The sequence below is a fragment of the Talpa europaea genome (genome assembly GCF_964194135.1).
Source record: "Talpa europaea genome assembly, chromosome: 14".
Taxonomy (NCBI): Eukaryota; Metazoa; Chordata; class Mammalia; order Eulipotyphla; family Talpidae; genus Talpa; species Talpa europaea.
In genome coordinates this window covers 70189604-70214857 of record NC_140082.1, presented here as the reverse complement: position 1 = coordinate 70214857, position 25254 = coordinate 70189604, and positions in this window count along the sequence as shown.

Below are 25254 nucleotides of genomic sequence, written 5' to 3'. Positions count from 1 at the left end.
GCCAGGTGAGGACTCTTCCCCTTTGAGTGCTGCCGGGTTGCCAGGGGCTTTCCGCACCGACCTTTCTGCCTGCAGTTTTGGAGAGGGCCTGGGACGCAGACGGTCCGAGGCTTGCAGGGGTTGCCCTCCCTGACGGTGACCCCGCCCCTCCGTCCAGGGCGTCTTCCGGCGCACGGCCTGCCCCTGGGGGTGTGAGTGTGAGAGGAGGCTGCAGGTGTGCCCCGGGGGAAGGTTTACCGTTCCCCAAGGGGGAAGTTGTCCTCTTTCCCCCATGGGGGAAGAGCGTCACCTTACCCCATGGAGTAGGGGTCAACCTGCCCCCTTGGTGCTGAGGGTCCGCGCCCCCCGCACCGGCCCCCCCCCCCCGGCCCTATGAAGTGCACCTGTGCTCAGCAGAGTCCGGTGGGCGGGGTCAGGCTCCGGCCAGAGGCGGAGCCTGGGGCTCAGCAGCGCCGCTGAGCCAGGTGAGGACTCTTCCCCTTTGAGTGGTGCTGGGTTGCTAAGGGCTTTCCCCGCCGGCCCGTGTGAATGCAGTTTTGGAGGACGTCGCGGGCGCCGTCAGTCTGTGGCTTGCAGGGGTTGCCCTCCCTGACGGTGAACCCGCCCCTTCTTGTAGGGCGTCTTGGGGCACACGTCCTGCCCCTGGTTTGTGAGTCCGAGAGGAGGGTGCAGGTGTGCCCCGGAAAGAAGATTTACCGTTCCCCCAAGTGGGAAGAGGGTCCCGTTTCCCCCTTTGATAGAGCATCCCTACCCCGGTGGGGGCTGAGGGTGCCCGAAGCCCCTCGCCCGCGCCCCCCTGCGGCGGCGCTGTGAACTGCCCCTGTGCTCAGGCAGAGTCCTTTGGGGGGGTCTGGCTCCGGCCGGGGGCGGAGCCTGAGGCTCATCAGCGCTGCCTGGCCAGGTGAGGACTCTTCCCCTTTGAGTGCTGCCGGGTTGCCCGGGCCGTTCCCCGCCAACCTGTCTGCCTGCAGCTTTGGAGGTGGCCGCCGACACAGACAGTCCGAGGCATACAGGGGGTAACCTCCCTGACGGTGACCCCGCCCCTCCGTCTATGGCATCCTCGGCGCACTGTCAGCCCCTCGGGGTGTGAGTGCGGAGGAGGTTGCCGGTGTCCCCCGAGGGGAAGAGGGCCCCATGGCCAAAACGGGCTTGCGGTCCCTGCACCTTGCAGGGGCTCTTGGACTCTGTACCCCCGTGGTTCCAGAGGTACCACGACCCGCATGGGGCTGAGGGTCCCCGAACCCCAGCCCCCCCTCGCCAGCGCCCCCTAGCGGCGGCGCCGTGAACTGCACCTGTGCTCAGGCAGAGTCCGGCGGGCGGGGTCAGGCTCCGGCCGGGGGCGGGGCCTGAGGCTCATCAGCGCTGCCTGGCCAGGTGAGGACTCTTCCCCTTTGAGTGCTGCCGGGTTGCCAGGGGCTTTCCGCACCGACCTTTCTGCCTGCAGTTTTGGAGAGGGCCTGGGACGCAGACGGTCCGAGGCTTGCAGGGGTTGCCCTCCCTGACGGTGACACCGCCCCTCCGTCCAGGGCGTCTTCCGGCGCACGGCCTGCCCCTGGGGGTGTGAGTGTGAGAGGAGGCTGCAGGTGTGCCCCGGGGGAAGGTTTACCGTTCACCAAGGGGGAAGTTGTCCTCCTTCCCCCATGGGGGAAGAGCGTCACCTTACCCCATGGAGTAGGGGTCAACCTGCCCCCTTGGTGCTGAGGGTCCCCGCCCCCCGCACCGGCCCCCCCCCCGGCCCTATGAAGTGCACCTGTGCTCAGCAGAGTCCGGTGGGCGGGGTCAGGCTCCGGCCAGAGGCGGAGCCTGGGGCTCAGCAGCGCCGCTGAGCCAGGTGAGTACTCTTCCCATTTGAGTGGTGCTGGGTTGCTAAGGGCTTTCCCCGCCGGCCCGTGTGAATGCAGTTTTGGAGGACGCCGCGGGCGCCGTCAGTCTGTGGCTTGCAGGGGTTGCCCTCCCTGACGGTGAACCCGCCCCTTCTTGTAGGGCGTCTTGGGGCACACGTCCTGCCCCTGGTTTGTGAGTCCGAGAGGAGGGTGCAGGTGTGCCCCGGAAAGAAGATTTACCGTTCCCCCAAGTGGGAAGAGGGTCCCGTTTCCCCCTTGGATAGAGCATCCCTACCCCGGCGGGGGCTGAGGGTGCCCGAAGCCCCTCGCCCGCGCCCCCCTGCGGCGGCGCTGTGAACTGCCCCTGTGCTCAGGCAGAGTCCTTTGGGGGGGTCTGGCTCCGGCCGGGGGCGGAGCCTGAGGCTCATCAGCGCTGCCTGGCCAGGTGAGGACTCTTCCCCTTTGAGTGCTGCCGGGTTGCCCGGGCCGTTCCCCGCCAACCTGTCTGCCTGCAGCTTTGGAGGTGGCCGCGACACAGACAGTCCGAGGCATACAGGGGGTAACCTCCCTGACGGTGACCCCGCCCCTCCGTCTATGGCATCCTCGGCGCACTGTCAGCCCCTCGGGGTGTGAGTGCGGAGGAGGTTGCCGGTGTCCCCCGAGGGGAAGAGGGCCCCATGGCCAAAACGGGCTTGCGGTCCCTGCACCTTGCAGGGGCTCTTGGACTCTGTACCCCCGTGGTTCCAGAGGTACCACGACCCGCATGGGGCTCAGGGTCCCCGAACCCCAGCCCCCCCCCTTGCCAGCGCCCCCTAGCGGCGGCGCCGTGAACTGCACCTGTGCTCAGGCAGAGTCCGGCGGGCGGGGTCAGGCTCCGGCCGGGGGCGGGGCCTGAGGCTCATCAGCGCTGCCTGGCCAGGTGAGGACTCTTCCCCTTTGAGTGCTGCCGGGTTGCCAGGGGCTTTCCGCACCGACCTTTCTGCCTGCAGTTTTGGAGAGGGCCTGGGACGCAGACGGTCCGAGGCTTGCAGGGGTTGCCCTCCCTGACGGTGACCCCGCCCCTCCGTCCAGGGCGTCTTCCGGCGCACGGCCTGCCCCTGGGGGTGTGAGTGTGAGAGGAGGCTGCAGGTGTGCCCCGGGGGAAGGTTTACCGTTCCCCAAGGGGGAAGTTGTCCTCTTTCCCCCATGGGGGAAGAGCGTCACCTTACCCCATGGAGTAGGAGTCAACCTGCCCCCTTGGTGCTGAGGGTCCCCGCCCCCCGCGCCGGCCCCCCCCCCCGGCCCTATGAAGTGCACCTGTGCTCAGCAGAGTCCGGTGGGCGGGGTCAGGCTCCGGCCAGAGGCGGAGCCTGGGGCTCAGCAGCGCCGCTGAGCCAGGTGAGGACTCTTCCCCTTTGAGTGGTGCTGGGTTGCTAAGGGCTTTCCCCGCCGGCCCGTGTGAATGCAGTTTTGGAGGACGCCGCGGGCGCCGTCAGTCTGTGGCTTGCAGGGGTTGCCCTCCCTGACGGTGAACCCGCCCCTTCTTGTAGGGCGTCTTGGGGCACACGTCCTGCCCCTGGTTTGTGAGTCCGAGAGGAGGGTGCAGGTGTGCCCCGGAAAGAAGATTTACCGTTCCCCCAAGTGGGAAGAGGGTCCCGTTTCCCCCTTGGATAGAGCATCCCTACCCCGGTGGGGGCTGAGGGTGCCCGAAGCCCCTCGCCCGCGCCCCCCTGCGGCGGCGCTGTGAACTGCCCCTGTGCTCAGGCAGAGTCCTTTGGGGGGGTCTGGCTCCGGCCGGGGGCGGAGCCTGAGGCTCATCAGCGCTGCCTGGCCAGGTGAGGACTCTTCCCCTTTGAGTGCTGCCGGGTTGCCCGGGCCGTTCCCCGCCAACCTGTCTGCCTGAAGCTTTGGAGGTGGCCGCCGACACAGACAGTCCGAGGCATACAGTGGGTAACCTCCCTGACGGTGACCCCGCCCCTCCGTCTATGGCATCCTCGGCGCACTGTCAGCCCCTCGGGGTGTGAGTGCGGAGGAGGTTGCCGGTGTCGCCCGAGGGGAAGAGGGCCCCATGGCCAAAACGGGCTTGCGGTCCCTGCACCTTGCAGGGGCTCTTGGACTCTGTACCCCCGTGGTTCCAGAGGTACCACGACCCGCATGGGGCTCAGGGTCCCTGAACCCCAGCCCCCCCCCTCGCCAGCGCCCCCTAGAGGCGGCGCCGTGAACTGCACCTGTGCTCAGGCAGAGTCCGGCGGGCGGGGTCAGGCTCCGGCCTGGGCGGGGCCTGAGGCTCATCAGCGCTGCCTGGCCAGGTGAGGACTCTTCCCCTTTGAGTGCTGCCGGGTTGCCAGGGGCTTTCCGCACCGACCTTTCTGCCTGTAGTTTTGGAGAGGGCCTGGGACGCAGACGGTCCGAGGCTTGCAGGGGTTGCCCTCCCTGACGGTGACCCCGCCCCTCCGTCCAGGGCGTCTTCCGGCGCACGGCCTGCCCCTGGGGGTGTGAGTGTGAGAGGAGGCTGCAGGTGTGCCCCGGGGGAAGGTTTACCGTTCCCCAAGGGGGAAGTTGTCCTCTTTCCCCCATGGGGGAAGAGCGTCACCTTACCCCATGGAGTAGGGGTCAACCTGCCCCCTTGGTGCTGAGGGTCCGCGCCCCCCGCACCGGCCCCCCCCCCCCCGGCCCTATGAAGTGCACCTGGGCTCAGCAGAGTCCGGTGGGCGGGGTCAGGCTCCGGCCAGAGGCGGAGCCTGGGGCTCAGCAGCGCCGCTGAGCCAGGTGAGGACTCTTCCCCTTTGAGTGGTGCTGGGTTGCTAAGGGCTTTCCCCGCCGGCCCGTGTGAATGCAGTTTTGGAGGACGTCGCGGGCGCCGTCAGTCTGTGGCTTGCAGGGGTTGCCCTCCCTGACGGTGAACCCGCCCCTTCTTGTAGGGCGTCTTGGGGCACACGTCCTGCCCCTGGTTTGTGAGTCCGAGAGGAGGGTGCAGGTGTGCCCCGGAAAGAAGATTTACCGTTCCCCCAAGTGGGAAGAGGGTCCCGTTTCCCCCTTTGATAGAGCATCCCTACCCCGGTGGGGGCTGAGGGTGCCCGAAGCCCCTCGCCCGCGCCCCCCTGCGGCGGCGCTGTGAACTGCCCCTGTGCTCAGGCAGAGTCCTTTGGGGGGGTCTGGCTCCGGCCGGGGGCGGAGCCTGAGGCTCATCAGCGCTGCCTGGCCAGGTGAGGACTCTTCCCCTTTGAGTGCTGCCAGGTTGCCCGTGCCGTTCCCCGCCAACCTGTCTGCCTGCAGCTTTGGAGGTGGCCGCCGACACAGACAGTCCGAGGCATACAGGGGGTAACCTCCCTGACGGTGACCCCGCCCCTCCGTCTATGGCATCCTCAGCGCACTGTCAGCCCCTCGGGGTGTGAGTGCGGAGGAGGTTGCCGGTGTCCCCCGAGGGGAAGAGGGCCCCATGGCCAAAACGGGCTTGCGGTCCCTGCACCTTGCAGGGGCTCTTGGACTCTGTACCCCCGTGGTTCCAGAGGTACCACGACCCGCATGGGGCTGAGGGTCCCCGAACCCCAGCCCCCCTCGCCAGCGCCCCCTAGCGGCGGCGCCGTGAACTGCACCTGTGCTCAGGCAGAGTCCGGCGGGCGGGGTCAGGCTCCGGCCGGGGGCGGGGCCTGAGGCTCATCAGCGCTGCCTGGCCAGGTGAGGACTCTTCCCCTTTGAGTGCTGCCGGGTTGCCAGGGGCTTTCCGCACCGACCTTTCTGCCTGCAGTTTTGGAGAGGGCCTGGGACGCAGACGGTCCGAGGCTTGCAGGGGTTGCCCTCCCTGACGGTGACCCCGCCCCTCCGTCCAGGGCGTCTTCCGGCGCACGGCCTGCCCCTGGGGGTGTGAGTGTGAGAGGAGGCTGCAGGTGTGCCCCGGGGGAAGGTTTACCGTTCCCCAAGGGGGAAGTTGTCCTCTTTCCCCCATGGGGGAAGAGCGTCACCTTACCCCATGGAGTAGGGGTCAACCTGCCCCCTTGGTGCTGAGGGTCCGCGCCCCCCGCACCGGCCCCCCCCCCCCGGCCCTATGAAGTGCACCTGTGCTCAGCAGAGTCCGGTGGGCGGGGTCAGGCTCCGGCCAGAGGCGGAGCCTGGGGCTCAGCAGCGCCGCTGAGCCAGGTGAGGACTCTTCCCCTTTGAGTGGTGCTGGGTTGCTAAGGGCTTTCCCCGCCGGCCCGTGTGAATGCAGTTTTGGAGGACGCCGCGGGCGCCGTCAGTCTGTGGCTTGCAGGGGTTGCCCTCCCTGACGGTGAACCCGCCCCTTCTTGTAGGGCGTCTTGGGGCACACGTCCTGCCCCTGGTTTGTGAGTCCGAGAGGAGGGTGCAGGTGTGCCCCGGAAAGAAGATTTACCGTTCCCCCAAGTGGGAAGAGGGTCCCGTTTCCCCCTTGGATAGAGCATCCCTACCCCGGTGGGGGCTGAGGGTGCCCGAAGCCCCTCGCCCGCGCCCCCCTGCGGCGGCGCTGTGAACTGCCCCTGTGCTCAGGCAGAGTCCTTTGGGGGGGTCTGGCTCCGGCCGGGGGCGGAGCCTGAGGCTCATCAGCGCTGCCTGGCCAGGTGAGGACTCTTCCCCTTTGAGTGCTGCCGGGTTGCCCGGGCCGTTCCCCGCCAACCTGTCTGCCTGAAGCTTTGGAGGTGGCCGCCGACACAGACAGTCCGAGGCATACAGTGGGTAACCTCCCTGACGGTGACCCCGCCCCTCCGTCTATGGCATCCTCGGCGCACTGTCAGCCCCTCGGGGTGTGAGTGCGGAGGAGGTTGCCGGTGTCGCCCGAGGGGAAGAGGGCCCCATGGCCAAAACGGGCTTGCGGTCCCTGCACCTTGCAGGGGCTCTTGGACTCTGTACCCCCGTGGTTCCAGAGGTACCACGACCCGCATGGGGCTCAGGGTCCCTGAACCCCAGCCCCCCCCCTCGCCAGCGCCCCCTAGAGGCGGCGCCGTGAACTGCACCTGTGCTCAGGCAGAGTCCGGCGGGCGGGGTCAGGCTCCGGCCTGGGCGGGGCCTGAGGCTCATCAGCGCTGCCTGGCCAGGTGAGGACTCTTCCCCTTTGAGTGCTGCCGGGTTGCCAGGGGCTTTCCGCACCGACCTTTCTGCCTGCAGTTTTGGAGAGGGCCTGGGACGCAGACGGTCCGAGGCTTGCAGGGGTTGCCCTCCCTGACGGTGACCCCGCCCCTCCGTCCAGGGCGTCTTCCGGCGCACGGCCTGCCCCTGGGGGTGTGAGTGTGAGAGGAGGCTGCAGGTGTGCCCCGGGGGAAGGTTTACCGTTCCCCAAGGGGGAAGTTGTCCTCTTTCCCCCATGGGGGAAGAGCGTCACCTTACCCCATGGAGTAGGGGTCAACCTGCCCCCTTGGTGCTGAGGGTCCGCGCCCCCCGCACCGGCCCCCCCCCCCGGCCCTATGAAGTGCACCTGTGCTCAGCAGAGTCCGGTGGGCGGGGTCAGGCTCCGGCCAGAGGCGGAGCCTGGGGCTCAGCAGCGCCGCTGAGCCAGGTGAGGACTCTTCCCCTTTGAGTGGTGCTGGGTTGCTAAGGGCTTTCCCCGCCGGCCCGTGTGAATGCAGTTTTGGAGGACGTCGCGGGCGCCGTCAGTCTGTGGCTTGCAGGGGTTGCCCTCCCTGACGGTGAACCCGCCCCTTCTTGTAGGGCGTCTTGGGGCACACGTCCTGCCCCTGGTTTGTGAGTCCGAGAGGAGGGTGCAGGTGTGCCCCGGAAAGAAGATTTACCGTTCCCCCAAGTGGGAAGAGGGTCCCGTTTCCCCCTTTGATAGAGCATCCCTACCCCGGTGGGGGCTGAGGGTGCCCGAAGCCCCTCGCCCGCGCCCCCCTGCGGCGGCGCTGTGAACTGCCCCTGTGCTCAGGCAGAGTCCTTTGGGGGGGTCTGGCTCCGGCCGGGGGCGGAGCCTGAGGCTCATCAGCGCTGCCTGGCCAGGTGAGGACTCTTCCCCTTTGAGTGCTGCCGGGTTGCCCGGGCCGTTCCCCGCCAACCTGTCTGCCTGCAGCTTTGGAGGTGGCCGCCGACACAGACAGTCCGAGGCATACAGGGGGTAACCTCCCTGACGGTGACCCCGCCCCTCCGTCTATGGCATCCTCGGCGCACTGTCAGCCCCTCGGGGTGTGAGTGCGGAGGAGGTTGCCGGTGTCCCCCGAGGGGAAGAGGGCCCCATGGCCAAAACGGGCTTGCGGTCCCTGCACCTTGCAGGGGCTCTTGGACTCTGTACCCCCGTGGTTCCAGAGGTACCACGACCCGCATGGGGCTGAGGGTCCCCGAACCCCAGCCCCCCCTCGCCAGCGCCCCCTAGCGGCGGCGCCGTGAACTGCACCTGTGCTCAGGCAGAGTCCGGCGGGCGGGGTCAGGCTCCGGCCGGGGGCGGGGCCTGAGGCTCATCAGCGCTGCCTGGCCAGGTGAGGACTCTTCCCCTTTGAGTGCTGCCGGGTTGCCAGGGGCTTTCCGCACCGACCTTTCTGCCTGCAGTTTTGGAGAGGGCCTGGGACGCAGACGGTCCGAGGCTTGCAGGGGTTGCCCTCCCTGACGGTGACCCCGCCCCTCCGTCCAGGGCGTCTTCCGGCGCACGGCCTGCCCCTGGGGGTGTGAGTGTGAGAGGAGGCTGCAGGTGTGCCCCGGGGGAAGGTTTACCGTTCACCAAGGGGGAAGTTGTCCTCCTTCCCCCATGGGGGAAGAGCGTCACCTTACCCCATGGAGTAGGGGTCAACCTGCCCCCTTGGTGCTGAGGGTCCCCGCCCCCCGCACCGGCCCCCCCCCCGGCCCTATGAAGTGCACCTGTGCTCAGCAGAGTCCGGTGGGCGGGGTCAGGCTCCGGCCAGAGGCGGAGCCTGGGGCTCAGCAGCGCCGCTGAGCCAGGTGAGGACTCTTCCCATTTGAGTGGTGCTGGGTTGCTAAGGGCTTTCCCCGCCGGCCCGTGTGAATGCAGTTTTGGAGGACGCCGCGGGCGCCGTCAGTCTGTGGCTTGCAGGGGTTGCCCTCCCTGACGGTGAACCCGCCCCTTCTTGTAGGGCGTCTTGGGGCACACGTCCTGCCCCTGGTTTGTGAGTCCGAGAGGAGGGTGCAGGTGTGCCCCGGAAAGAAGATTTACCGTTCCCCCAAGTGGGAAGAGGGTCCCGTTTCCCCCTTGGATAGAGCATCCCTACCCCGGCGGGGGCTGAGGGTGCCCGAAGCCCCTCGCCCGCGCCCCCCTGCGGCGGCGCTGTGAACTGCCCCTGTGCTCAGGCAGAGTCCTTTGGGGGGGTCTGGCTCCGGCCGGGGGCGGAGCCTGAGGCTCATCAGCGCTGCCTGGCCAGGTGAGGACTCTTCCCCTTTGAGTGCTGCCGGGTTGCCCGGGCCGTTCCCCGCCAACCTGTCTGCCTGCAGCTTTGGAGGTGGCCGCGACACAGACAGTCCGAGGCATACAGGGGGTAACCTCCCTGACGGTGACCCCGCCCCTCCGTCTATGGCATCCTCGGCGCACTGTCAGCCCCTCGGGGTGTGAGTGCGGAGGAGGTTGCCGGTGTCCCCCGAGGGGAAGAGGGCCCCATGGCCAAAACGGGCTTGCGGTCCCTGCACCTTGCAGGGGCTCTTGGACTCTGTACCCCCGTGGTTCCAGAGGTACCACGACCCGCATGGGGCTCAGGGTCCCCGAACCCCAGCCCCCCCCCTTGCCAGCGCCCCCTAGCGGCGGCGCCGTGAACTGCACCTGTGCTCAGGCAGAGTCCGGCGGGCGGGGTCAGGCTCCGGCCGGGGGCGGGGCCTGAGGCTCATCAGCGCTGCCTGGCCAGGTGAGGACTCTTCCCCTTTGAGTGCTGCCGGGTTGCCAGGGGCTTTCCGCACCGACCTTTCTGCCTGCAGTTTTGGAGAGGGCCTGGGACGCAGACGGTCCGAGGCTTGCAGGGGTTGCCCTCCCTGACGGTGACCCCGCCCCTCCGTCCAGGGCGTCTTCCCGCGCACGGCCTGCCCCTGGGGGTGTGAGTGTGAGAGGAGGCTGCAGGTGTGCCCCGGGGGAAGGTTTACCGTTCCCCAAGGGGGAAGTTGTCCTCTTTCCCCCATGGGGGAAGAGCGTCACCTTACCCCATGGAGTAGGAGTCAACCTGCCCCCTTGGTGCTGAGGGTCCCCGCCCCCCGCGCCGGCCCCCCCCCCGGCCCTATGAAGTGCACCTGTGCTCAGCAGAGTCCGGTGGGCGGGGTCAGGCTCCGGCCAGAGGCGGAGCCTGGGGCTCAGCAGCGCCGCTGAGCCAGGTGAGGACTCTTCCCCTTTGAGTGGTGCTGGGTTGCTAAGGGCTTTCCCCGCCGGCCCGTGTGAATGCAGTTTTGGAGGACGCCGCGGGCGCCGTCAGTCTGTGGCTTGCAGGGGTTGCCCTCCCTGACGGTGAACCCGCCCCTTCTTGTAGGGCGTCTTGGGGCACACGTCCTGCCCCTGGTTTGTGAGTCCGAGAGGAGGGTGCAGGTGTGCCCCGGAAAGAAGATTTACCGTTCCCCCAAGTGGGAAGAGGGTCCCGTTTCCCCCTTGGATAGAGCATCCCTACCCCGGTGGGGGCTGAGGGTGCCCGAAGCCCCTCGCCCGCGCCCCCCTGCGGCGGCGCTGTGAACTGCCCCTGTGCTCAGGCAGAGTCCTTTGGGGGGGTCTGGCTCCGGCCGGGGGCGGAGCCTGAGGCTCATCAGCGCTGCCTGGCCAGGTGAGGACTCTTCCCCTTTGAGTGCTGCCGGGTTGCCCGGGCCGTTCCCCGCCAGCCTGTCTGCCTGAAGCTTTGGAGGTGGCCGCCGACACAGACAGTCCGAGGCATACAGTGGGTAACCTCCCTGACGGTGACCCCGCCCCTCCGTCTATGGCATCCTCGGGGCACTGTCAGCCCCTCGGGGTGTGAGTGCGGAGGAGGTTGCCGGTGTCGCCCGAGGGGAAGAGGGCCCCATGGCCAAAACGGGCTTGCGGTCCCTGCACCTTGCAGGGGCTCTTGGACTCTGTACCCCCGTGGTTCCAGAGGTACCACGACCCGCATGGGGCTGAGGGTCCCCGAACCCCAGCCCCCCTCGCCAGCGCCCCCTAGCGGCGGCGCCGTGAACTGCACCTGTGCTCAGGCAGAGTCCGGCGGGCGGGGTCAGGCTCCGGCCGGGGGCGGGGCCTGAGGCTCATCAGCGCTGCCTGGCCAGGTGAGGACTCTTCCCCTTTGAGTGCTGCCGGGTTGCCAGGGGCTTTCCGCACCGACCTTTCTGCCTGCAGTTTTGGAGAGGGCCTGGGACGCAGACGGTCCGAGGCTTGCAGGGGTTGCCCTCCCTGACGGTGACCCCGCCCCTCCGTCCAGGGCGTCTTCCGGCGCACGGCCTGCCCCTGGGGGTGTGAGTGTGAGAGGAGGCTGCAGGTGTGCCCCGGGGGAAGGTTTACCGTTCCCCAAGGGGGAAGTTGTCCTCTTTCCCCCATGGGGGAAGAGCGTCACCTTACCCCATGGAGTAGGAGTCAACCTGCCCCCTTGGTGCTGAGGGTCCGCGCCCCCCGCACCGGCCCCCCCCCCCCGGCCCTATGAAGTGCACCTGTGCTCAGCAGAGTCCGGTGGGCGGGGTCAGGCTCCGGCCAGAGGCGGAGCCTGGGGCTCAGCAGCGCCGCTGAGCCAGGTGAGGACTCTTCCCCTTTGAGTGGTGCTGGGTTGCTAAGGGCTTTCCCCGCCGGCCCGTGTGAATGCAGTTTTGGAGGACGCCGCGGGCGCCGTCAGTCTGTGGCTTGCAGGGGTTGCCCTCCCTGACGGTGAACCCGCCCCTTCTTGTAGGGCCTCTTGGGGCACACGTCCTGCCCCTGGTTTGTGAGTCCGAGAGGAGGGTGCAGGTGTGCCCCGGAAAGAAGATTTACCGTTCCCCCAAGTGGGAAGAGGGTCCCGTTTCCCCCTTTGATAGAGCATCCCTACCCCGGTGGGGGCTGAGGGTGCCCGAAGCCCCTCGCCCGCGCCCCCCTGCGGCGGCGCTGTGAACTGCCCCTGTGCTCAGGCAGAGTCCTTTGGGGGGGTCTGGCTCCGGCCGGGGGCGGAGCCTGAGGCTCATCAGCGCTGCCTGGCCAGGTGAGGACTCTTCCCCTTTGAGTGCTGCCGGGTTGCCCGGGCCGTTCCCCGCCAACCTGTCTGCCTGCAGCTTTGGAGGTGGCCGCGACACAGACAGTCCGAGGCATACAGGGGGTAACCTCCCTGACGGTGACCCCGCCCCTCCGTCTATGGCATCCTCGGCGCACTGTCAGCCCCTCGTGGTGTGAGTGCGGAGGAGGTTGCCGGTGTCCCCCGAGGGGAAGAGGGCCCCATGGCCAAAACGGGCTTGCGGTCCCTGCACCTTGCAGGGGCTCTTGGACTCTGTACCCCCGTGGTTCCAGAGGTACCACGACGCGCATGGGGCTCAGGGTCCCCGAACCCCAGCCCCCCCCCCCTTGCCAGCGCCCCCTAGAGGCGGCGCCGTGAACTGCACCTGTGCTCAGGCAGAGTCCGGCGGGCGGGCTCAGGCTCCGGCCGGGGGCGGGGCCTGAGGCTCATCAGCGCTGCCTGGCCAGGTGAGGACTCTTCCCCTTTGAGTGCTGCCGGGTTGCCAGGGGCTTTCCGCACCGACCTTTCTGCCTGCAGTTTTGGAGAGGGCCTGGGACGCAGACGGTCCGAGGCTTGCAGGGGTTGCCCTCCCTGACGGTGACCCCGCCCCTCCGTCCAGGGCGTCTTCCGGCGCACGGCCTGCCCCTGGGGGTGTGAGTGTGAGAGGAGGCTGCAGGTGTGCCCCGGGGGAAGGTTTACCGTTCCTCAAGGGGGAAGTTGTCCTCTTTCCCCCATGGGGGAAGAGCGTCACCTTACCCCATGGAGTAGGAGTCAACCTGCCCCCTTGGTGCTGAGGGTCCCCGCCCCCCGCACCGGCCCCCCCCCCCGGCCCTATGAAGTGCACCTGTGCTCAGCAGAGTCCGGTGGGCGGGGTCAGGCTCCGGCCAGAGGCGGAGCCTGGGGCTCAGCAGCGCCGCTGAGCCAGGTGAGGACTCTTCCCCTTGAGTGGTGCTGGGTTGCTAAGGGCTTTCCCCGCCGGCCCGTGTGAATGCAGTTTTGGAGGACGCCGCGGGCGCCGTCAGTCTGTGGCTTGCAGGGGTTGCCCTCCCTGACGGTGAACCCGCCCCTTCTTGTAGGGCGTCTTGGGGAACACGTCCTGCCCCTGGTTTGTGAGTCCGAGAGGAGGGTGCAGGTGTGCCCCGGAAAGAAGATTTACCGTTCCCCCAAGTGGGAAGAGGGTCCCGTTTCCCCCTTGGATAGAGCATCCCTACCCCGGTGGGGGCTGAGGGTGCCCGAAGCCCCTCGCCCGCGCCCCCCTGCGGCGGCGCTGTGAACTGCCCCTGTGCTCAGGCAGAGTCCTTTGGGGGGGTCTGGCTCCGGCCGGGGGCGGAGCCTGAGGCTCATCAGCGCTGCCTGGCCAGGTGAGGACTCTTCCCCTTTGAGTGCTGCCGGGTTGCCCGGGCCGTTCCCCGCCAACCTGTCTGCCTGAAGCTTTGGAGGTGGCCGCCGACACAGACAGTCCGAGGCATACAGTGGGTAACCTCCCTGACGGTGACCCCGCCCCTCCGTCTATGGCATCCTCGGCGCACTGTCAGCCCCTCGGGGTGTGAGTGCGGAGGAGGTTGCCGGTGTCGCCCGAGGGGAAGAGGGCCCCATGGCCAAAACGGGCTTGCGGTCCCTGCACCTTGCAGGGGCTCTTGGACTCTGTACCCCCGTGGTTCCAGAGGTACCACGACCCGCATGGGGCTCAGGGTCCCTGAACCCCAGCCCCCCCCCTCGCCAGCGCCCCCTAGAGGCGGCGCCGTGAACTGCACCTGTGCTCAGGCAGAGTCCGGCGGGCGGGGTCAGGCTCCGGCCTGGGCGGGGCCTGAGGCTCATCAGCGCTGCCTGGCCAGGTGAGGACTCTTCCCCTTTGAGTGCTGCCGGGTTGCCAGGGGCTTTCCGCACCGACCTTTCTGCCTGCAGTTTTGGAGAGGGCCTGGGACGCAGACGGTCCGAGGCTTGCAGGGGTTGCCCTCCCTGACGGTGACCCCGCCCCTCCGTCCAGGGCGTCTTCCGGCGCACGGCCTGCCCCTGGGGGTGTGAGTGTGAGAGGAGGCTGCAGGTGTGCCCCGGGGGAAGGTTTACCGTTCCCCAAGGGGGAAGTTGTCCTCTTTCCCCCATGGGGGAAGAGCGTCACCTTACCCCATGGAGTAGGGGTCAACCTGCCCCCTTGGTGCTGAGGGTCCGCGCCCCCCGCACCGGCCCCCCCCCCCCGGCCCTATGAAGTGCACCTGTGCTCAGCAGAGTCCGGTGGGCGGGGTCAGGCTCCGGCCAGAGGCGGAGCCTGGGGCTCAGCAGCGCCGCTGAGCCAGGTGAGGACTCTTCCCCTTTGAGTGGTGCTGGGTTGCTAAGGGCTTTCCCCGCCGGCCCGTGTGAATGCAGTTTTGGAGGACGTCGCGGGCGCCGTCAGTCTGTGGCTTGCAGGGGTTGCCCTCCCTGACGGTGAACCCGCCCCTTCTTGTAGGGCGTCTTGGGGCACACGTCCTGCCCCTGGTTTGTGAGTCCGAGAGGAGGGTGCAGGTGTGCCCCGGAAAGAAGATTTACCGTTCCCCCAAGTGGGAAGAGGGTCCCGTTTCCCCCTTTGATAGAGCATCCCTACCCCGGTGGGGGCTGAGGGTGCCCGAAGCCCCTCGCCCGCGCCCCCCTGCGGCGGCGCTGTGAACTGCCCCTGTGCTCAGGCAGAGTCCTTTGGGGGGGTCTGGCTCCGGCCGGGGGCGGAGCCTGAGGCTCATCAGCGCTGCCTGGCCAGGTGAGGACTCTTCCCCTTTGAGTGCTGCCGGGTTGCCCGGGCCGTTCCCCGCCAACCTGTCTGCCTGCAGCTTTGGAGGTGGCCGCCGACACAGACAGTCCGAGGCATACAGGGGGTAACCTCCCTGACGGTGACCCCGCCCCTCCGTCTATGGCATCCTCGGCGCACTGTCAGCCCCTCGGGGTGTGAGTGCGGAGGAGGTTGCCGGTGTCCCCCGAGGGGAAGAGGGCCCCATGGCCAAAACGGGCTTGCGGTCCCTGCACCTTGCAGGGGCTCTTGGACTCTGTACCCCCGTGGTTCCAGAGGTACCACGACCCGCATGGGGCTGAGGGTCCCCGAACCCCAGCCCCCCCTCGCCAGCGCCCCCTAGCGGCGGCGCCGTGAACTGCACCTGTGCTCAGGCAGAGTCCGGCGGGCGGGGTCAGGCTCCGGCCGGGGGCGGGGCCTGAGGCTCATCAGCGCTGCCTGGCCAGGTGAGGACTCTTCCCCTTTGAGTGCTGCCGGGTTGCCAGGGGCTTTCCGCACCGACCTTTCTGCCTGCAGTTTTGGAGAGGGCCTGGGACGCAGACGGTCCGAGGCTTGCAGGGGTTGCCCTCCCTGACGGTGACACCGCCCCTCCGTCCAGGGCGTCTTCCGGCGCACGGCCTGCCCCTGGGGGTGTGAGTGTGAGAGGAGGCTGCAGGTGTGCCCCGGGGGAAGGTTTACCGTTCACCAAGGGGGAAGTTGTCCTCCTTCCCCCATGGGGGAAGAGCGTCACCTTACCCCATGGAGTAGGGGTCAACCTGCCCCCTTGGTGCTGAGGGTCCCCGCCCCCCGCACCGGCCCCCCCCCCCGGCCCTATGAAGTGCACCTGTGCTCAGCAGAGTCCGGTGGGCGGGGTCAGACTCCGGCCAGAGGCGGAGCCTGGGGCTCAGCAGCGCCGCTGAGCCAGGTGAGGACTCTTCCCATTTGAGTGGTGCTGGGTTGCTAAGGGCTTTCCCCGCCGGCCCGTGTGAATGCAGTTTTGGAGGACGCCGCGGGCGCCGTCAGTCTGTGGCTTGCAGGGGTTGCCCTCCCTGACGGTGAACCCGCCCCTTCTTGTAGGGCGTCTTGGGGCACACGTCCTGCCCCTGGTTTGTGAGTCCGAGAGGAGGGTGCAGGTGTGCCCCGGAAAGAAGATTTACCGTTCCCCCAAGTGGGAAGAGGGTCCCGTTTCCCCCTTGGATAGAGCATCCCTACCCCGGCGGGGGCTGAGGGTGCCCGAAGCCCCTCGCCCGCGCCCCCCTGCGGCGGCGCTGTGAACTGCCCCTGTGCTCAGGCAGAGTCCTTTGGGGGGGTCTGGCTCCGGCCGGGGGCGGAGCCTGAGGCTCATCAGCGCTGCCTGGCCAGGTGAGGACTCTTCCCCTTTGAGTGCTGCCGGGTTGCCCGGGCCGTTCCCCGCCAACCTGTCTGCCTGCAGCTTTGGAGGTGGCCGCGACACAGACAGTCCGAGGCATACAGGGGGTAACCTCCCTGACGGTGACCCCGCCCCTCCGTCTATGGCATCCTCGGCGCACTGTCAGCCCCTCGGGGTGTGAGTGCGGAGGAGGTTGCCGGTGTCCCCCGAGGGGAAGAGGGCCCCATGGCCAAAACGGGCTTGCGGTCCCTGCACCTTGCAGGGGCTCTTGGACTCTGTACCCCCGTGGTTCCAGAGGTACCACGACCCGCATGGGGCTCAGGGTCCCCGAACCCCAGCCCCCCCCCTTGCCAGCGCCCCCTAGCGGCGGCGCCGTGAACTGCACCTGTGCTCAGGCAGAGTCCGGCGGGCGGGGTCAGGCTCCGGCCGGGGGCGGGGCCTGAGGCTCATCAGCGCTGCCTGGCCAGGTGAGGACTCTTCCCCTTTGAGTGCTGCCGGGTTGCCAGGGGCTTTCCGCACCGACCTTTCTGCCTGCAGTTTTGGAGAGGGCCTGGGACGCAGACGGTCCGAGGCTTGCAGGGGTTGCCCTCCCTGACGGTGACCCCGCCCCTCCGTCCAGGGCGTCTTCCGGCGCACGGCCTGCCCCTGGGGGTGTGAGTGTGAGAGGAGGCTGCAGGTGTGCCCCGGGGGAAGGTTTACCGTTCCCCAAGGGGGAAGTTGTCCTCTTTCCCCCATGGGGGAAGAGCGTCACCTTACCCCATGGAGTAGGAGTCAACCTGCCCCCTTGGTGCTGAGGGTCCGCGCCCCCCGCACCGGCCCCCCCCCCCCGGCCCTATGAAGTGCACCTGTGCTCAGCAGAGTCCGGTGGGCGGGGTCAGGCTCCGGCCAGAGGCGGAGCCTGGGGCTCAGCAGCGCCGCTGAGCCAGGTGAGGACTCTTCCCCTTTGAGTGGTGCTGGGTTGCTAAGGGCTTTCCCCGCCGGCCCGTGTGAATGCAGTTTTGGAGGACGCCGCGGGCGCCGTCAGTCTGTGGCTTGCAGGGGTTGCCCTCCCTGACGGTGAACCCGCCCCTTCTTGTAGGGCGTCTTGGGGCACACGTCCTGCCCCTGGTTTGTGAGTCCGAGAGGAGGGTGCAGGTGTGCCCCGGAAAGAAGATTTACCGTTCCCCCAAGTGGGAAGAGGGTCCCGTTTCCCCCTTTGATAGAGCATCCCTACCCCGGTGGGGGCTGAGGGTGCCCGAAGCCCCTCGCCCGCGCCCCCCTGCGGCGGCGCTGTGAACTGCCCCTGTGCTCAGGCAGAGTCCTTTGGGGGGGTCTGGCTCCGGCCGGGGGCGGAGCCTGAGGCTCATCAGCGCTGCCTGGCCAGGTGAGGACTCTTCCCCTTTGAGTGCTGCCGGGTTGCCCGGGCCGTTCCCCGCCAACCTGTCTGCCTGCAGCTTTGGAGGTGGCCGCGACACAGACAGTCCGAGGCATACAGGGGGTAACCTCCCTGACGGTGACCCCGCCCCTCCGTCTATGGCATCCTCGGCGCACTGTCAGCCCCTCGTGGTGTGAGTGCGGAGGAGGTTGCCGGTGTCCCCCGAGGGGAAGAGGGCCCCATGGCCAAAACGGGCTTGCGGTCCCTGCACCTTGCAGGGGCTCTTGGACTCTGTACCCCCGTGGTTCCAGAGGTACCACGACGCGCATGGGGCTCAGGGTCCCCGAACCCCAGCCCCCCCCCCTTGCCAGCGCCCCCTAGAGGCGGCGCCGTGAACTGCACCTGTGCTCAGGCAGAGTCCGGCGGGCGGGCTCAGGCTCCGGCCGGGGGCGGGGCCTGAGGCTCATCAGCGCTGCCTGGCCAGGTGAGGACTCTTCCCCTTTGAGTGCTGCCGGGTTGCCAGGGGCTTTCCGCACCGACCTTTCTGCCTGCAGTTTTGGAGAGGGCCTGGGACGCAGACGGTCCGAGGCTTGCAGGGGTTGCCCTCCCTGACGGTGACCCCGCCCCTCCGTCCAGGGCGTCTTCCGGCGCACGGCCTGCCCCTGGGGGTGTGAGTGTGAGAGGAGGCTGCAGGTGTGCCCCGGGGGAAGGTTTACCGTTCCTCAAGGGGGAAGTTGTCCTCTTTCCCCCATGGGGGAAGAGCGTCACCTTACCCCATGGAGTAGGAGTCAACCTGCCCCCTTGGTGCTGAGGGTCCCCGCCCCCCGCACCGGCCCCCCCCCCCGGCCCTATGAAGTGCACCTGTGCTCAGCAGAGTCCGGTGGGCGGGGTCAGGCTCCGGCCAGAGGCGGAGCCTGGGGCTCAGCAGCGCCGCTGAGCCAGGTGAGGACTCTTCCCCTTGAGTGGTGCTGGGTTGCTAAGGGCTTTCCCCGCCGGCCCGTGTGAATGCAGTTTTGGAGGACGCCGCGGGCGCCGTCAGTCTGTGGCTTGCAGGGGTTGCCCTCCCTGACGGTGAACCCGCCCCTTCTTGTAGGGCGTCTTGGGGAACACGTCCTGCCCCTGGTTTGTGAGTCCGAGAGGAGGGTGCAGGTGTGCCCCGGAAAGAAGATTTACCGTTCCCCCAAGTGGGAAGAGGGTCCCGTTTCCCCCTTGGATAGAGCATCCCTACCCCGGTGGGGGCTGAGGGTGCCCGAAGCCCCTCGCCCGCGCCCCCCTGCGGCGGCGCTGTGAACTGCCCCTGTGCTCAGGCAGAGTCCTTTGGGGGGGTCTGGCTCCGGCCGGGGGCGGAGCCTGAGGCTCATCAGCGCTGCCTGGCCAGGTGAGGACTCTTCCCCTTTGAGTGCTGCCGGGTTGCCCGGGCCGTTCCCCGCCAACCTGTCTGCCTGAAGCTTTGGAGGTGGCCGCCGACACAGACAGTCCGAGGCATACAGTGGGTAACCTCCCTGACGGTGACCCCGCCCCTCCGTCTATGGCATCCTCGGCGCACTGTCAGCCCCTCGGGGTGTGAGTGCGGAGGAGGTTGCCGGTGTCGCCCGAGGGGAAGAGGGCCCCATGGCCAAAACGGGCTTGCGGTCCCTGCACCTTGCAGGGGCTCTTGGACTCTGTACCCCCGTGGTTCCAGAGGTACCACGACCCGCATGGGGCTCAGGGTCCCTGAACCCCAGCCCCCCCCCTCGCCAGCGCCCCCTAGAGGCGGCGCCGTGAACTGCACCTGTGCTCAGGCAGAGTCCGGCGGGCGGGGTCAGGCTCCGGCCTGGGCGGGGCCTGAGGCTCATCAGCGCTGCCTGGCCAGGTGAGGACTCTTCCCCTTTGAGTGCTGCCGGGTTGCCAGGGGCTTTCCGCACCGACCTTTCTGCCTGCAGTTTTGGAGAGGGCCTGGGACGCAGACGGTCCGAGGCTTGCAGGGGTTGCCCTCCCTGACGGTGACCCCGCCCCTCCGTCCAGGGCGTCTTCCGGCGCACGGCCTGCCCCTGGGGGTGTGAGTGTGAGAGGAGGCTGCAGGTGTGCCCCGGGGGAAGGTTTACCGTTCCCCAAGGGGGAAGTTGTCCTCTTTCCCCCATGGGGGAAGAGCGTCACCTTACCCCATGGAGTAGGGGTCAACCTGCCCCCTTGGTGCTGAGGGTCCGCGCCCCCCGCACCGGCCCCCCCCCCCCCGGCCCTATGAAGTGCACCTGTGCTCAGCAGAGTCCGGTGGGCGGGGTCAGGCTCCGGCCAGAGGCGGAGCCTGGGGCTCAGCAGCGCCGCTGAGCCAGGTGAGGACTCTTCCCCTTTGAGTGGTGCTGGGTTGCTAAGGGCTTTCCCCGCCGGCCCGTGTGAATGCAGTTTTGGAGGACGTCGCGGGCGCCGTCAGTCTGTGGCTTGCAGGGGTTGCCCTCCCTGACGGTGAACCCGCCCCTTCTTGTAGGGCGTCTTGGGGCACACGTCCTGCCCCTGGTTTGTGAGTCCGAGAGGAGGGTGCAGGTGTGCCCCGGAAAGAAGATTTACCGTTCCCCCAAGTGGGAAGAGGGTCCCGTTTCCCCCTTTGATAGAGCATCCCTACCCCGGTGGGGGCTGAGGGTGCCCGAAGCCCCTCGCCCGCGCCCCCCTGCGGCGGCGCTGTGAACTGCCCCTGTGCTCAGGCAGAGTCCTTTGGGGGGGTCTGGCTCCGGCCGGGGGCGGAGCCTGAGGCTCATCAGCGCTGCCTGGCCAGGTGAGGACTCTTCCCCTTTGAGTGCTGCCGGGTTGCCCGGGCCGTTCCCCGCCAACCTGTCTGCCTGCAGCTTTGGAGGTGGCCGCCGACACAGACAGTCCGAGGCATACAGGGGGTAACCTCCCTGACGGTGACCCCGCCCCTCCGTCTATGGCATCCTCGGCGCACTGTCAGCCCCTCGGGGTGTGAGTGCGGAGGAGGTTGCCGGTGTCCCCCGAGGGGAAGAGGGCCCCATGGCCAAAACGGGCTTGCGGTCCCTGCACCTTGCAGGGGCTCTTGGACTCTGTACCCCCGTGGTTCCAGAGGTACCACGACCCGCATGGGGCTGAGGGTCCCCGAACCCCAGCCCCCCCTCGCCAGCGCCCCCTAGCGGCGGCGCCGTGAACTGCACCTGTGCTCAGGCAGAGTCCGGCGGGCGGGGTCAGGCTCCGGCCGGGGGCGGGGCCTGAGGCTCATCAGCGCTGCCTGGCCAGGTGAGGACTCTTCCCCTTTGAGTGCTGCCGGGTTGCCAGGGGCTTTCCGCACCGACCTTTCTGCCTGCAGTTTTGGAGAGGGCCTGGGACGCAGACGGTCCGAGGCTTGCAGGGGTTGCCCTCCCTGACGGTGACACCGCCCCTCCGTCCAGGGCGTCTTCCGGCGCACGGCCTGCCCCTGGGGGTGTGAGTGTGAGAGGAGGCTGCAGGTGTGCCCCGGGGGAAGGTTTACCGTTCACCAAGGGGGAAGTTGTCCTCCTTCCCCCATGGGGGAAGAGCGTCACCTTACCCCATGGAGTAGGGGTCAACCTGCCCCCTTGGTGCTGAGGGTCCCCGCCCCCCGCACCGGCCCCCCCCCCCGGCCCTATGAAGTGCACCTGTGCTCAGCAGAGTCCGGTGGGCGGGGTCAGACTCCGGCCAGAGGCGGAGCCTGGGGCTCAGCAGCGCCGCTGAGCCAGGTGAGGACTCTTCCCATTTGAGTGGTGCTGGGTTGCTAAGGGCTTTCCCCGCCGGCCCGTGTGAATGCAGTTTTGGAGGACGCCGCGGGCGCCGTCAGTCTGTGGCTTGCAGGGGTTGCCCTCCCTGACGGTGAACCCGCCCCTTCTTGTAGGGCGTCTTGGGGCACACGTCCTGCCCCTGGTTTGTGAGTCCGAGAGGAGGGTGCAGGTGTGCCCCGGAAAGAAGATTTACCGTTCCCCCAAGTGGGAAGAGGGTCCCGTTTCCCCCTTGGATAGAGCATCCCTACCCCGGCGGGGGCTGAGGGTGCCCGAAGCCCCTCGCCCGCGCCCCCCTGCGGCGGCGCTGTGAACTGCCCCTGTGCTCAGGCAGAGTCCTTTGGGGGGGTCTGGCTCCGGCCGGGGGCGGAGCCTGAGGCTCATCAGCGCTGCCTGGCCAGGTGAGGACTCTTCCCCTTTGAGTGCTGCCGGGTTGCCCGGGCCGTTCCCCGCCAACCTGTCTGCCTGCAGCTTTGGAGGTGGCCGCGACACAGACAGTCCGAGGCATACAGGGGGTAACCTCCCTGACGGTGACCCCGCCCCTCCGTCTTTGGCATCCTCGGCGCACTGTCAGCCCCTCGGGGTGTGAGTGCGGAGGAGGTTGCCGGTGTCCCCCGAGGGGAAGAGGGCCCCATGGCCAAAACGGGCTTGCGGTCCCTGCACCTTGCAGGGGCTCTTGGACTCTGTACCCCCGTGGTTCCAGAGGTACCACGACCCGCATGGGGCTCAGGGTCCCCGAACCCCAGCCCCCCCCCTTGCCAGCGCCCCCTAGCGGCGGCGCCGTGAACTGCACCTGTGCTCAGGCAGAGTCCGGCGGGCGGGGTCAGGCTCCGGCCGGGGGCGGGGCCTGAGGCTCATCAGCGCTGCCTGGCCAGGTGAGGACTCTTCCCCTTTGAGTGCTGCCGGGTTGCCAGGGGCTTTCCGCACCGACCTTTCTGCCTGCAGTTTTGGAGAGGGCCTGGGACGCAGACGGTCCGAGGCTTGCAGGGGTTGCCCTCCCTGACGGTGACCCCGCCCCTCCGTCCAGGGCGTCTTCCGGCGCACGGCCTGCCCCTGGGGGTGTGAGTGTGAGAGGAGGCTGCAGGTGTGCCCCGGGGGAAGGTTTACCGTTCCCCAAGGGGGAAGTTGTCCTCTTTCCCCCATGGGGGAAGAGCGTCACCTTACCCCATGGAGTAGGAGTCAACCTGCCCCCTTGGTGCTGAGGGTCCCCGCCCCCCGCGCCGGCCCCCCCCCCGGCCCTATGAAGTGCACCTGTGCTCAGCAGAGTCCGGTGGGCGGGGTCAGGCTCCGGCCAGAGGCGGAGCCTGGGGCTCAGCAGCGCCGCTGAGCCAGGTGAGGACTCTTCCCCTTTGAGTGGTGCTGGGTTGCTAAGGGCTTTCCCCGCCGGCCCGTGTGAATGCAGTTTTGGAGGACGCCGCGGGCGCCGTCAGTCTGTGGCTTGCAGGGGTTGCCCTCCCTGACGGTGAACCCGCCCCTTCTTGTAGGGCGTCTTGGGGCACACGTCCTGCCCCTGGTTTGTGAGTCCGAGAGGAGGGTGCAGGTGTGCCCCGGAAAGAAGATTTACCGTTCCCCCAAGTGGGAAGAGGGTCCCGTTTCCCCCTTGGATAGAGCATCCCTACCCCGGTGGGGGCTGAGGGTGCCCGAAGCCCCTCGCCCGCGCCCCCCTGCGGCGGCGCTGTGAACTGCCCCTGTGCTCAGGCAGAGTCCTTTGGGGGGGTCTGGCTCCGGCCGGGGGCGGAGCCTGAGGCTCATCAGCGCTGCCTGGCCAGGTGAGGACTCTTCCCCTTTGAGTGCTGCCGGGTTGCCCGGGCCGTTCCCCGCCAACCTGTCTGCCTGAAGCTTTGGAGGTGGCCGCCGACACAGACAGTCCGAGGCATACAGTGGGTAACCTCCCTGACGGTGACCCCGCCCCTCCGTCTATGGCATCCTCGGCGCACTGTCAGCCCCTCGGGGTGTGAGTGCGGAGGAGGTTGCCGGTGTCGCCCGAGGGGAAGAGGGCCCCATGGCCAAAACGGGCTTGCGGTCCCTGCACCTTGCAGGGGCTCTTGGACTCTGTACCCCCGTGGTTCCAGAGGTACCACGACCCGCATGGGGCTCAGGGTCCCTGAACCCCAGCCCCCCCCCTCGCCAGCGCCCCCTAGAGGCGGCGCCGTGAACTGCACCTGTGCTCAGGCAGAGTCCGGCGGGCGGGGTCAGGCTCCGGCCTGGGCGGGGCCTGAGGCTCATCAGCGCTGCCTGGCCAGGTGAGGACTCTTCCCCTTTGAGTGCTGCCGGGTTGCCAGGGGCTTTCCGCACCGACCTTTCTGCCTGCAGTTTTGGAGAGGGCCTGGGACGCAGACGGTCCGAGGCTTGCAGGGGTTGCCCTCCCTGACGGTGACCCCGCCCCTCCGTCCAGGGCGTCTTCCGGCGCACGGCCTGCCCCTGGGGGTGTGAGTGTGAGAGGAGGCTGCAGGTGTGCCCCGGGGGAAGGTTTACCGTTCCCCAAGGGGGAAGTTGTCCTCTTTCCCCCATGGGGGAAGAGCGTCACCTTACCCCATGGAGTAGGGGTCAACCTGCCCCCTTGGTGCTGAGGGTCCGCGCCCCCCGCACCGGCCCCCCCACCCCGGCCCTATGAAGTGCACCTGTGCTCAGCAGAGTCCGGTGGGCGGGGTCAGGCTCCGGCCAGAGGCGGAGCCTGGGGCTCAGCAGCGCCGCTGAGCCAGGTGAGGACTCTTCCCCTTTGAGTGGTGCTGGGTTGCTAAGGGCTTTCCCCGCCGGCCCGTGTGAATGCAGTTTTGGAGGACGTCGCGGGCGCCGTCAGTCTGTGGCTTGCAGGGGTTGCCCTCCCTGACGGTGAACCCGCCCCTTCTTGTAGGGCGTCTTGGGGCACACGTCCTGCCCCTGGTTTGTGAGTCCGAGAGGAGGGTGCAGGTGTGCCCCGGAAAGAAGATTTACCGTTCCCCCAAGTGGGAAGAGGGTCCCGTTTCCCCCTTTGATAGAGCATCCCTACCCCGGTGGGGGCTGAGGGTGCCCGAAGCCCCTCGCCCGCGCCCCCCTGCGGCGGCGCTGTGAACTGCCCCTGTGCTCAGGCAGAGTCCTTTGGGGGGGTCTGGCTCCGGCCGGGGGCGGAGCCTGAGGCTCATCAGCGCTGCCTGGCCAGGTGAGGACTCTTCCCCTTTGAGTGCTGCCAGGTTGCCCGGGCCGTTCCCCGCCAACCTGTCTGCCTGCAGCTTTGGAGGTGGCCGCCGACACAGACAGTCCGAGGCATACAGGGGGTAACCTCCCTGACGGTGACCCCGCCCCTCCGTCTATGGCATCCTCAGCGCACTGTCAGCCCCTCGGGGTGTGAGTGCGGAGGAGGTTGCCGGTGTCCCCCGAGGGGAAGAGGGCCCCATGGCCAAAACGGGCTTGCGGTCCCTGCACCTTGCAGGGGCTCTTGGACTCTGTACCCCCGTGGTTCCAGAGGTACCACGACCCGCATGGGGCTGAGGGTCCCCGAACCCCAGCCCCCCTCGCCAGCGCCCCCTAGCGGCGGCGCCGTGAACTGCACCTGTGCTCAGGCAGAGTCCGGCGGGCGGGGTCAGGCTCCGGCCGGGGGCGGGGCCTGAGGCTCATCAGCGCTGCCTGGCCAGGTGAGGACTCTTCCCCTTTGAGTGCTGCCGGGTTGCCAGGGGCTTTCCGCACCGACCTTTCTGCCTGCAGTTTTGGAGAGGGCCTGGGACGCAGACGGTCCGAGGCTTGCAGGGGTTGCCCTCCCTGACGGTGACCCCGCCCCTCCGTCCAGGGCGTCTTCCGGCGCACGGCCTGCCCCTGGGGGTGTGAGTGTGAGAGGAGGCTGCAGGTGTGCCCCGGGGGAAGGTTTACCGTTCCCCAAGGGGGAAGTTGTCCTCTTTCCCCCATGGGGGAAGAGCGTCACCTTACCCCATGGAGTAGGGGTCAACCTGCCCCCTTGGTGCTGAGGGTCCGCGCCCCCCGCACCGGCCCCCCCCCCCCCGGCCCTATGAAGTGCACCTGTGCTCAGCAGAGTCCGGTGGGCGGGGTCAGGCTCCGGCCAGAGGCGGAGCCTGGGGCTCAGCAGCGCCGCTGAGCCAGGTGAGGACTCTTCCCCTTTGAGTGGTGCTGGGTTGCTAAGGGCTTTCCCCGCCGGCCCGTGTGAATGCAGTTTTGGAGGACGCCGCGGGCGCCGTCAGTCTGTGGCTTGCAGGGGTTGCCCTCCCTGACGGTGAACCCGCCCCTTCTTGT